We start from the raw sequence: 13302 nt of genomic DNA, 5'->3' as shown, positions 1-13302 counted from the left end.
AAACAACTGGAACCTTTGGAATATTTTCTCAATATTACTCACAACCCTGTTTCATATACCATCCTTCCCATCTCTGATACCCCTGCTATTTGTTCTCCTATTGTAGAGCACATGAGAAGTGAGGTGTAGGTGGGAAATTAAACGTTATGTGTGTCTAGAAGTATCAACCTAGCATCGGGTGACTGCTCCTATGTCACTTCTCCTCCTTCCACTTCTTCCCTAGGTCCCTGTACCATCTCTGTCATGGGAGGGGGAGTGTCACGGGAAAGCTGCTGTCACAGGATAAATGTATTCTTGGTGTCTTTATGTAGAATTCAGAATGTCTTTTTGTCTATAAATAATATTTTAAACTGTGGTTAAGTGTAGTCAAAATAATATGGAAAGCACCATACTCAAGCATGTTTTGGGGTGGATCAATCTTTTAAAATTAGCCTGGGAGTTCAAGTATGATTGAAAAACATATCCCACACTTAAAAAAATAAGATCTATGTACACATGAGATTTGGGGAACAACCAGTTTCGGAATTTGGGAAATGTCTTTGCTCTATCACTATTATAAATTACTGCTCATCATTAATTTATAATAACCCTATTTTCATTATTTTTGATTTTTTAAACAAATGAATGTAATTAGGAGACCTGACATCCTCCAGGAGTTAGGGAAGACTAAGGAGGGCTAATTGGGGGCCTGAAAGATGTGAGGAGTTAGCCACTTAACCAAATGGAGAACAGGTATCCCCATTAAAGGAGCAAGTATCTGCAAAGAATCTGAAGTGAGGAGGAGCTTGAGATACTGGAAGGACTGAAAGGAGGCCAGTGTGGCTAAAGTATATTTCATGAGCTAAGGCTGGAAAGGTAGGCAAGGACTAGATCAGACAGGGTGTTGCAGGCCTTGTCACAGATTTTAGACTTCACTCTAAGATCCATGGGAAACCACTGGAGTATGTTAGTCAGGAGAATGACACGACGACATGATTAGATTTAGGTTTAGATCCAGTATCAGGTCTACAGTGACCCCACGAAGGTTTAGCTGTCCCCCTAATTTAGCCTGTAGCAAATAGCGGCCTCAGTCCACTATACTGCAACCAGTAGCATTCTGTATAATGCATTTTTGTAGTGTAACCAGTAGCATTGTATATAATGCATTTCTTAGTCCATTCTTGGAGTAAGTCCTTAAAATTTAAGATCACTGTGCTAAACGTTGCTTCTTAGAAAAATGGACTTTAACTTCTTGGCCTAAGGGATGAATGCAGGGACTAATGTTTTCTTTATTTCATCTTTAGTCTTTTAAAATCTAAATAATTTATCATTTTTTTCCTACTAGCCTCTAAGTTCCTTTCCTAGAAGTCTGACAGGGTTTAGAGTCAATGTCAACTCTTTTAGGCCACTAGGAATTCATTTAGGGAACTGAAGAGGCAATTTATTAGCAAACTGGCAGGGAAGCCCGTTTCTTTACTTTATATTTGTTTCTGCATTTGGGCCATTCTGCAAAGTAGCAGTTACTTAAGGTCTGAGAGATCACGTGCAGCAACCAGATTGCTTAATTTATGACTAGTGAGATATTCTACTGGGAGAATTTGGTTCATTATAAAATGCTTTATAAGCATATCTAGAGACTCTTTGGCATCAGTCTCCTTAAAAAAATTAAATAAATAAAAGTAACTAAATATAACCCACCCCAGACTTCAGCTATTGTCTTTTTCTCACATGTGCAGAACTATCTCTGATTACGCAGTGAGCTCAGCCTGCAGAAGCAGTGTGGCGGGGGGGCTGGGCGGACAGAATAAAGTCTTGGCCCTCCATTGCAAACTGTTGCCTTTCCAAATGATGCACACATGCTTGGTCCATCTGTCTTCAAGGACTCGGCAGAGTAGTCAGTAAAACTTTCTATTTAGTGTTTGAAGCTGCATTGCCAAATATTAATAACTCATTTTATTTATAACTGAGTCTCGAGAGTAGGAAAAACAGGTGGTACTCATGGAAAACTCAATAGTAGCCAAATTTCAAAGGTCAGATGCTGCAAGTGTGGAATGATAGAAAGAATTTTGTGTTCATTCTCTTCCTGTAAAAATGTTTCCTGTGGTTCCTTTTCCCAATCATAAAACTTGTACTTAAGACTGCCCAGGACCTCTCTCTAGAACTGCCCCCCACCCCCAAATCATCATTCTTAAGAAGTTCCCCAGAATGCAGACTTTCAAAAATGTCCCCATCGTCATTCATTTCCTTCCCACATGGTCTTGCTCTGAAAAATTATGGCCATCTAATCTCACAAATTTATCCATAAATTGTTTTAGTGATGGTTGATGTTAAACCCCTCCTGGAGATGATGACTGCACAACACAATGTCTATAGTGGTGAAAGATTTCAGCTATGTGGCATGTCAGTAGGAAAGATAATTGTGGGCAGACAAGATCTTTCTCTTAGTCTCCCATCCTATGACCATGAGAATATTAATAAACTTCTGAGGGATCAAGAACTGAAGGGATGCCAGGAGACAGCATAATGAAGCTCAGATTTTCAACAGGGAAAAAAAGGTTACTTTTTGGTTTTCCAGTGTCCCTCTATTCTTCTTTTCATTAAAACACTGATACTTCTTTTGAGAAATTACCTCTTTCCCCACTGACATGGGATATTAGGGGTACTTGATGTCCCCTAGCCATGGGGTGGGCATGTAACTGATTATAACCAAGCTATTCCCAACCCCTGGATGAGCATCAAAAACACTGAATTTGTGTGGATTTCATTCACCCTAATAGGGACACCTTGAAGAGGCCGTTCATTTATTTTTACTACTGAGACATCCAGAATGGCTCTGATTTTCTATCTTTCTGAACCTGGTTATTTAATCTTCTCTTTTTAGTCCTTTCTATGAATTCCTTTTTGTTGCTTAAGATAGCTAGAGTCAATTTCTGTTGTTTGCAACTAAAGAACTCTGATTGACACAAATGTTAATTCTAAACTGGTGAATATGGTATTCATCCTGTAAGACTCTAGGGATGTGGACAGTTAGTATTATCTTTCCATTTCCCCTGCTACTTACTTGGTAGGGCTGGCCTTCCTCGTCTCCTTAGAAGGAAAGTCATATGACTTTTTTTTTCATTTTGGCCAATGAAACATGATTGGAAACGATATGGAGCATTTGCAGGTGGAAACTTTAAAGAGCCTGTGTGCAATTTGCCACTGTTCTGGTGACCACGGAAGCTCCTGTCCAGATGAAGTCTATTAGCTTGGGTATCTGAGTGACTATGAGGAGGAGAGATTCTCTCCTGTTGTACATGAGACTTGTAGTGTGAGGAACATAGAAACTTTGGTTATGTTAAGTTATTGAGATTAAGGAGTGGGGAGTGTTACTGACAATACTACAAGAGTGACTTTATAGGATGTAGAAAAGTGGATAGTTTTCTGGTTGCCAGCATGGAGTCATAAAGGACATGTCTCTCACTTTTTAAAATCAGAGTCATTAGGCTAGAAATATAAGGAAAATGGAAAAGACTGGTGTTTCTCCAACTTTAGTAATAATTAAATCTAAATTATTTTTATTTTAATGATAATCAAATATAGATAAGACTATATACCAAGATCATCCAATATGAATCTAATAAAGCTACAAAACCAGAATTATTTAAATTCATTCCATTAATTTCATGTGACAGTTGGCATTGTTTAGATGAGCTAAAATCACTGTTTAGCAATGTGAATGTGGTACTAACTTCCATGGGTTTGATCTTCCAATCCTACCACATGCCTTGTGATGATTCAGGTCACCCACGTCTTTTCTTTATTTGAAACACTGCAGTATCATCACTTACAGAGGACACAATGATGTCATTTGGCCTGCTTTTTGTGTGCATGCGTCATTTAAGTATTAAGGCATCCTCTGTGTTTTTTTTTTAAACTAACAATTAAAGTAGTACTTCTTGGTATCAATGTGAGGATAAATGCAGACCCAGAAACAGAAGTATAGCAGTCTTAACTTATAAAGAGGTCATCCAAATTATATTGAATATGTCTGTATTAATTTAAAAAATTTAAATAAAAGAACACTAGAATAGTTCTCATATGGAACTTGAGGACCTCTGAGGATATATCTGCGGACTACTAAGGGCAGCATATGCTAAGCTGAGAAACACCGAACTTGATATAAAATATCAAAATTTCAATAAGGCATGCCTTGTCTCACAATACTGGGCATCCTTATGGATGCACAAGATAATTATATTATTAAACCATAGCAATAATTAGTTGGATGTTTATTAATGGGTCAGTATCAACCTGGAGGGAGGTTTCTAGTGGCATGGTTTGGAGCTCTATCCTTAGATTTATTTTGTTCTATCATTTCACCTAAGTCACAAATAAAAATGTAGAATATGTGTTAAACAAAGATCAATGATAATCTGAAGGTGAAAACAAGTATGTTGCGTACAGAAATATCCAAAACAACCTCTAAACCATCTCCTCTTAAGATTTGATTTTTATGTCATCAGATGTCTATTCCACCCACTACCCCACCTGTTTGCAGTCATGTACTGACCCCCGGCAGATCACTCCTCCTCATTTTTGTCACTCTCTCCAGTAACACTGCTGTCTTGATTCTTCATAATTTCTTTATATACATAGATGATCCTTCCAGTTGCCTGATTTTTCAGTTTCTCAGCTTCCTCTCTTCCAATGACCTTGTCTTTCACCTTACCTCACTCACCCTATGGGTCACAACTTAAACCTTGTGCTTGTCAATAACTGAAACCTCTGCATGATTTCAATGTCAAACTTTACACACCGACTACCTCTTTCTCTAACCTTTCTAGTTCAATTCTTTTAGTACAAAATTCCAACAATCCCTTGAACTCACCAAGACCAATAAAGTATCTATCCTGTTTCCTTTTCACTATCTCATCATTTATGTCTTCACTTCCTTAGTTATTCAGCTTGAATTCTATAGTCAATCACTATACTAACTCCTTGCCTATACTCTCAGCCTCTTTCTACTTTCTCACTAAGTTGTTCTCACTTGTCTTCAATCCTAGTTAAATCCAATTTTATGCTTCTTGCATGCCTGTACTTGTTTAGTTGATATGACTAAAGAAAAACACACAACCAAGCTGGCCGGTCTCCATTAATATTCATTACCATTAATCTTAAATGGGCCCTTAATGCTGCCTAGCAATTATACTCCCACTCTGTTAGACTTAGATAATTATTTCATACTTCTTTCTTGTTAAACCTCCAACACTTCTTCCTTCATCCTCATTTTTAGCTTATGATCTTTCTTCCTCTTTTCCTGAGAAAATAGAAGCAATAATTAAAGAACTTTCAAAAGCAACACCGCCTTTTCTATCTACACTCACGCGTCTGTAACCATATACTCTGCTTTCTCCCCTGTTATTATGGATAAATTCTATGTACTTCTAGATAAGATCAGGCCCTCAACCTGTGTTCTCAATGTTTTCTCTTCTCTCCCACTCAAGGATATTCTCCAACTATTCTCCCCACTTTTCATGCATCATTGATTTCCTCCTCTCTAATGGATTTTTCCTAATGGTAAACAAACATGCTGTTTTTATTCTATCTCAAAAAAAAATCACTCTTCTCTCAATCTCAGTTTCTTCCAGCTCCATGCTAATTCTCTTCTTCTTTTTGCAGAAAACCCGAGGAAAAAGTATTTATACACTTGATCTCCAATTCCTCTATTCCCATTCTTTGTTGAATCTGCTCTAAATAAGCTTTTGCTCTTGGCACTGCATCACAACCACCCTTGTCAATGTCATTCATGACCTCAAGTCTTCATCTTACAGACTTTCAGCAGTATTTGACATAGTTGAGCACACTGGCATGCAGAACACACTCTATCAGTTTTTCAGCTATCTCATTGCTCCTTTTCTTTCTTGTTTCCTGGTTATTATCTACTACTTTATGTCAGAATGCCCTAGGGCTCAGTCTTTGCATCTCTTCTCTTTTCTATCTATACTCATTCCCTTAGTGGTCTCATCCAAAATCATGTCTTGAAATACCATCTAAACACTGGTGACTCACAAATTTATATCTTTCTACTATTCATAGCTCAGACCTCTTCCTTGAATACCTGACTTAAATATCCAACTACCAACTAACAGGGACCAAAGTAGTAACAGGTCCAAAATTAAGTCCTGTTCTGCCCTTCCTTCAAAACTTTCCCCTTCCTAAGTTTTTCCCTGACTAGTTAATGGCAACTCTATAATTGTTCAGGCCTGAGACTATAGCCTTTCATTCATAGTGTACCATTATATACTAAAGGAGTATCACTTATTTAATGATTCTTCATATTACTAAACTTTTTAAATTGTTGATCAACTACTTATCTTAATACTTTAAGTAAGATGACCTTTATTTTATGGTATCTAGGATCAAGAAGATAATCTCCATATTTCTGGGAACAATAATTTAAGAGGGTTACAGGTATTTGGAAAGTAATAGGAGTAAAATGACCAAGATATTGAAGGAAAGTAACATGTTTTATGAGGAATAGTTGAAGAATTTGAGGGTATATTTAACCTAGAAAAGAAATTGAATAAGAAGTGGTATCTATTATTAAATATTTCTAGAGTCCTTCATGTGAAAAGGTGATTACCATACTTGGACTGTCCATTTTGGTTCACTTAGATCATTAAAGATGTGACAATGCTTTCTTCTTCTGAGAATGGATGGACTTGATAATCAGGAGAACACGATACTGTAAGACTTAGGTCATTTAGTTCCCGAGATATCTTTTATATATTTATAACAAAAAAAGGAAGTAAACAATACCTTGAGATGTTTTACAGTCTTAATATATTGCTCTATGTTCTAAGGATTTTTGTATGGTTGTTACTTTGCAATATCTCTGCTAGGTATAGAGGAAGCCCATCATTCGGTGTCCTAAAAGAAAATGTTTACTTGGATGTTATCACATCTCACATGAGAAAGAGATGGGCAGGCATCTCATGGGTAGAGAAGCAGTGACAGGGTCATGTCCATGGACCCAGACTCTACATGAAATTTTTCTATCTAATCCTCTTTAGACAGGGGCTTCTCTTCCACTCAAATATGCAAAAGTTTAAGGAAAGAGATATTTCCTTCAAGGGCTAAAAACAAATGGGTATCAATGTGATGTCTTCACTTATAGTTTTGAAACTTTCACTCATGCTTATAAATATAACCTATTATTTAATTTTTGATCTGACAAGGAGATGAGAGTCTTTCCCTGCACTTCAGCTGAGAATTCCCAAGAAAGCTGCTTTTAGGACCAGTAGGCGAAAGTTGCAGCGTGACCGACTTTGGCTTCCATTAAAAATCTTACCATTTTCAGGAGGTATTGCCTCTAGAGAGGTGATTCTCAACCTTGGCTGCATTTGGAATCACTTGGGAAGTATTAAAAAATTTTGATTTCTGGGTCCCATCCCCAGAGGTTGATTTAGTTGACCTGGTCTGTAGCCTCAGTGTGGAGATTTTAACAATCTCCCATGGATGTTCCATTGTGCAGCCAAGGTTGAAAACTTCTTCTCTAGATGTGTTTTACTCCTTCTTGCTGTTGCAGGGGATAGGTAAGGGTAGGATATTGGGAAAAGGAGGGTAACATTTCAGATACCTGCTGGAAGACCACTTGGAGCAAATATTGTTGAGATAGTTTAAATAATAAACAGTTGATTGCAGTAGATGACCTTTTATATCTTTCCCAACCTTGAGATTCTATTATTTTATATCAGCCCACCACAATGCATGTATATGGAATCAAAGAATTATACACAAGGACACAAATTCCACTGAGCTATATTAATGAGGATGATTTTGCTAGTATAGCTGTGTTCCTAGTTGCTGCCTCTTTGGGTGGGTGAACTATTCTTTTATTCTGGCTGCTTTTCAGTGTACATGACACAGTTTTATTAGATTACGTTATGCACAGCATCACTGAGTCAAATAGATGTTATTAGCCTGCTAGAAGAAGCTTCTTAACCAGCTGCGAGGGCTTGTTAATATACATTATGATGTTAATAGTGCACATGAATATATGTGAGTAGGTGGTAGGGGACAGAAATTTAAACCAAATAAAAAATGTGAGAGACTGCAGCACATGGGAAATAAATGCTCATTGCCACGAGTCTCAATTATTTTTCATTATTTTCAAGGTCAAGTTGGCAATTTTTCACTTCTACCCACAAAATGCCCTTCTCGATTGATTGACTCTTACAGCTAGAAGCTCTCCTTACACCCAGGAGGCAAGCCTGCTTTTTTATTGTATTAAAAAAATCTAAATGCCAAAGCAAAAAGAATACTGAGCTTCTGTTTATTTTTATCTGAATATCAAAACACCATGCAAATTCTAAAGCAATTAATTTAGTATTAATCTGGGATTTAAAAAAGTTTCAATGATTTAAAAAATAATATGTTGAGGAAATTGTTATTCTTACTGAGAAGCCGAATAAAGCCTATTATAATCCTCCTAGGTAGGAATCTTCTAAATCTTCCTTCCCATGCTCCCTGGCATTGCAAAAGAAAATCTTTCCTTCACCATTTCTACTGTAGAATGAAGAAATATCTTATGTTCACTTATAACTGTGTAGGACTTTTTCTCATGAATATTTTTGTCCTAAAAATCAACCATAACTTGGAAAATTAGGGTAAATGATCATACTTTTTTTTTTTTTTTCGGTACGCGGACCTCTCACTGTTGTGGCTTCTCCCGTTGCGGAGCACAGGCTCCGGACACGCAGGCTCAGCGGCCATGACTCATGGGCCCAGCCGCTCCGCGGCATGTGGGATCTTCCTGGACAGGGGCACGAACCCGTGTCCCCTGCATCAGCAGGCGGGCTCTCAACCACTGCGCTACCAGGGAAGCCCTGGTCATACTTTTGCATGTAGAGAAGGTGAGAGGTTCCCAGGGATTCTTAATTGTCATACTGATAAACAAAGAGAAAGACATATGTGAAGCTTGGTACAAGCAGGAGAGTGTAGCTAAATGTGAGAAGGAGGGAACAAGGTGGGAGGTAAGGGCTGTTAGTAGGAGAATTCCCTCTTCGATTAACAAAGGGGTGGGATGAGAGTGCGAAGGCACAGAGGGTGCTGATGTTATTATCTATTATTGCCTTGAAGATGATGGTAGGAGGACGAGAATATTCTCATTTAATGGCTTCCATTTTCTCTGTTAAGGGCAAAACCATCTGCTAGGGTTGTAATGAGAGGGGAGAAGTTGGAGGGTCGGGGAAAGTACAAAGATTATGAAATTGTTGTTATGGACTATGACCTTGTTTCACTGGTTATCTTATTTTACTCTTGAATCTTTAATATTTTTCTTTCTGGTTTTACCTCTCTGTCCAAGAATATTCTTCATTTCTATCCCCTCCAGCCCCTCTCTTTTCACTTTTAAATTTTCTCTACTTTCTTCTTTTCCCTTACTACCAAACTTCTTGAAATAGTAATTTATGATAACTACCAATTCTTGCTCATATTCCATTTGCTCCTTAAATCCTTAGGGGTTGGGAAAAGATGACTCAGTGAAGGAGGTGAAAAACACCTCAAAGCAGTAGAAGGAAAATCAATATAGACCTGTGTTGAGGAAGCTAAGTATACAAAAAGATTCAGGGAGAGCTAAAACCAACCTTCTCAATTCTTTCAGCTCTTCTTCACTGAGGCACCTGTAAGAAATAATTGTTTATTCTTTCAATGCAATCACAGGGCTCTGCTTATACCATTCACATTACTCTCAAAATTCTGTTTATAAGTAACTGTTTGCATGTCTGTCACTTTCCATACTCAATTATTGTAGGTCTTTTGAGTCAGTATTACTCTTTCTCTTTCTTTTGTGCCCTATAACATCCAGCATTCTACCTAGTGCAAAATAGGCATGCGATACATACTTGTTAAATAACTGAAGCCTTTTACTTAATTTGTGGCTTAATTACATTTTCAAAAAATTCAGACCTGAAATTCTTGCATGGAGCATGAATATCATACACTAGTATTCATTTGTTCAGCAAATCTAAACACCTACCACGTGCCAGACACTACTGTAAGTGCCAAGGATATAACCATGAACAAAATAGACAAAAATTGATGTTTGTAAGCCATTTTACAGATTATAAAACTGACTCATATCTATTCTTGGTATTTTTCCTCTTTCTCATCCTGTACTATAAAAGGCTAAGGCCTTCAATAGGCCTGGTATATATAAGGGAAATTAAGCTCCTTCCTCATTCTCTGCTTTGCTTCTCACATCCTTTGGAACATATGCTTTTGTAGCTACCACCCTTGATTCCTTTAGCTTCTTTCTTTCTTGGATTGTGGAAATCTCTGTAAGAGTTGATGAATTATAAATATGGTAACCACATTTTAAGATTTATAAATAAGGGCATATATTCTTACAAAAGGTTTATTTTTTCTTATTTGTAAACAAATTGACATCAAAAGTCTTACAGTGGCGTAAGTCTTTATATCACATTAGATTATACATATAATGTATAACTTTCATTTAAAAAGTATACAATTACGTGAAGAGAAATTTAAAAATTCAGCCAAGAGATATATTAGTTAATACAATATTTGCATTGTCAGTTTCATCATCTGCTGTTGAAATGATGGCACATTATTCTCTGCATACTTGTTAAAAGAACTCGGTTTGCTTAATAATTATTTATTCTTTCCAGTTTTTTTTCCAGCATTTCTTGGCAAGTCTCTGAGTACTTCATGTGGATTATCAGGAAAGAGTTTATAATACCCAGTGGCTGCCAATGGTTATTCCAATTTCCAAAAGTTGTTAATCAGGAAAAAAAGACAAAGCACAAAACAACAATAAAGAGTAAACAAGTAAACAATAACAGCAACAACTTTTCTCCATCCGGAGTTTGGACCAAGAGAGACTGAGTTTATACATTTTCTTTCTGTTTAGAGGAACAATGTTTCCTTGTTGAAAACCTTTAAACATATTCAACCATCTTTGATCTATAGATACATTTTCCTTCCCGTATTTCACTAGCAAGTTCTCATTAAGATGTGACTTAAGGATACAGTGTTCATTAAAAAGATAATATGACTAAATTAATTGCCTATTTCCCAAGATTTACCATTCTGGGCCTCCCCAACTGAACCCAGCCAAGCTTATAGTTTCTATGAAGATTTCCTTTCCAAAGGGCTAGTTAATTATTAATCTACAAATACCCAGCTGCCTACTTCCCAAGGTCCTAATCACAACAAACAGCATTTTAGTAGTTTTCATGTTAAGATATTTTACTTTAGCAGTAGAATTAAATTTTTTTCTTACAATTCTTTTATGATCACCAATATTCATATGAGACTTCTGGTGCTGAAAAAATAATAGCTAACATGTATAGAGGGTTTCCTATGTGCCAGGCAGTGTGCTGAGTGCCAGCATGAATTCTCTCACTTAATCTTTACAACCATCCTATGAGGTTGGTAATTTTATCTTCCTTTTATAGATAAGAAAATTGAAACACAGAAAACATAAATAACTTGTCCAAGGTCTCATGCTGAACAACTAGCAGACCTGATTTCAGGTTTGTCTGAAATCAGAGTTCCTGCTCTTAAAAATATATTATTGTGTATCCTCCTTCTCCACAGGTTTTGCCAAATTTTAAAATGGCATCATGGAAAACAGCGGTATTTGTTGAGTAGCTAGAAAGTTTTTTGCAGTGGTTTTAATGGTTTGTGAGAAGAGTGGCATAGAATATTTTAAATAGAAACTGTTCCAGAAAATCCAAGAAATTTGGTCTCCATAATTAAAGAACATTAGATAGACACAGACATGCTTGAAAAACTATGCAAAACAAAGTAATATTTGCATTAAATAAAGGATTATGACTGAAAACAATAGAGAGTGTGATAATGGGGAGGAAGGAGTGACGCAGAGAAATAAAATTTGTTTTTCTAACTGAGGAGAGCTAGAAGAAGCCATAAATCACTCTGGATGTTACTGAAAAAATACTTGTAAGGTTCCTCTACTTTGCAAAAGTTAAGAGAACAACAATGTTTTGTCAGCCCAAGCTAGCCAAGGAGCTGATTGAAAGGGAAAGCTTATCCTGCAGGGCCAGAGAAGACACACTTACAGGGTTTTCTCTTGTCTTAGAGTCTGCAACTGGGCAGACAAGAAGTCACTCATCCTTCTACACTCCTCTCTTTGGGAACTTTTATTTATGGGAAAGCAAAATCATGCCGGCACCCTGGCTTATACTCTGAAATTCTAGGGTGCCAATTTTTGCAGAGCTAATAACTAATATGGACATTTTATTGTCCATATTATAAAAATCTTATCTTAACCCTTTGTTAGCCATTATAAAAAATTAGGTAATGGCATTATTAAATTTTGTGATTGCCATCACAAAAACAGATGCATATTCCTACTTAAATTGGTCCAAGCATCATGAGTCATGGTGAATCAAAGCTTCAGGAAACAAGAGGCTGGTCATAAAAGAAACTGTTTCCACTTATCTCCATATTCCAAACCAAGGAAAGGCTGTCAACACTTTATAGTTGTTATCATCTACATTAGGGACAGAGCATCTATGGTCTGTGGTCTGAATCTTTTCTCCTGTTCAATTTGTATAACAAATTCCAAGAGTTCGCATCTCTATTTAGTCTATAGTGGCAAAAATCCAACCTATTTTTAAAAGCCTTAAATATTCTTTTAAGATTTGGTTGTTTTCCTGTGAAATTATGATTCTGTAGGTCTATCTGTATTTCTTTTTTTATTCTTTAAGCTCTCCCTGTGCTTATTTTCTCATTTTCCTCCTCAAATAACAATAGCATATGACAAAATTATAATTTGTTGATATAACTGAATGGAAGTTTATGTTCTTTTTTTAAAAAAATTAATCAATTTATTTTTGGCTGCGTTGGGTCTTCGCTGCTGCGTGTGGGCTTTCTTTAGTTGCGGCGGGCAGGGGCTACTTTTCATTGCGGTGCATGGGCTTCTCATTGCTGTGGCTTCTCTTGTTGCAGAGCATGGGCTCTAGGCGTGCAGGCTTCAATAGTTGTGGTGCGTGGGTTGCAGTAGTCGTGGCTCAAGGGCTCTAGAGCGCAGGCTCAGTAGCTGTGGTGCACGGGCTTAGTTGCTTCCTGGCATGTGGGATCTTCCCAGACCAGGGCTGAAACCTGTGTCCCGTGCATTGGCAAGTGGATTCGTAACCACTGTGCCACCAGGGAAGCCCCTGTGTTATTATTTCTTAAATTTCAAAATCAAACATGTGAATTACTCTTTCTTTCTAACTTTAAAGTTCTATGAAAACTTTTATATTTTCTTCCTCCAAACTGAAATTACAAGCATTACTCAAATTATATGTT

This window comes from Phocoena phocoena, chromosome 4 (genome assembly GCF_963924675.1).
Source record: "Phocoena phocoena chromosome 4, mPhoPho1.1, whole genome shotgun sequence".
NCBI classification, from domain to species: domain Eukaryota; kingdom Metazoa; phylum Chordata; class Mammalia; order Artiodactyla; family Phocoenidae; genus Phocoena; species Phocoena phocoena.
This window is presented reverse-complemented; position numbering follows the sequence as displayed.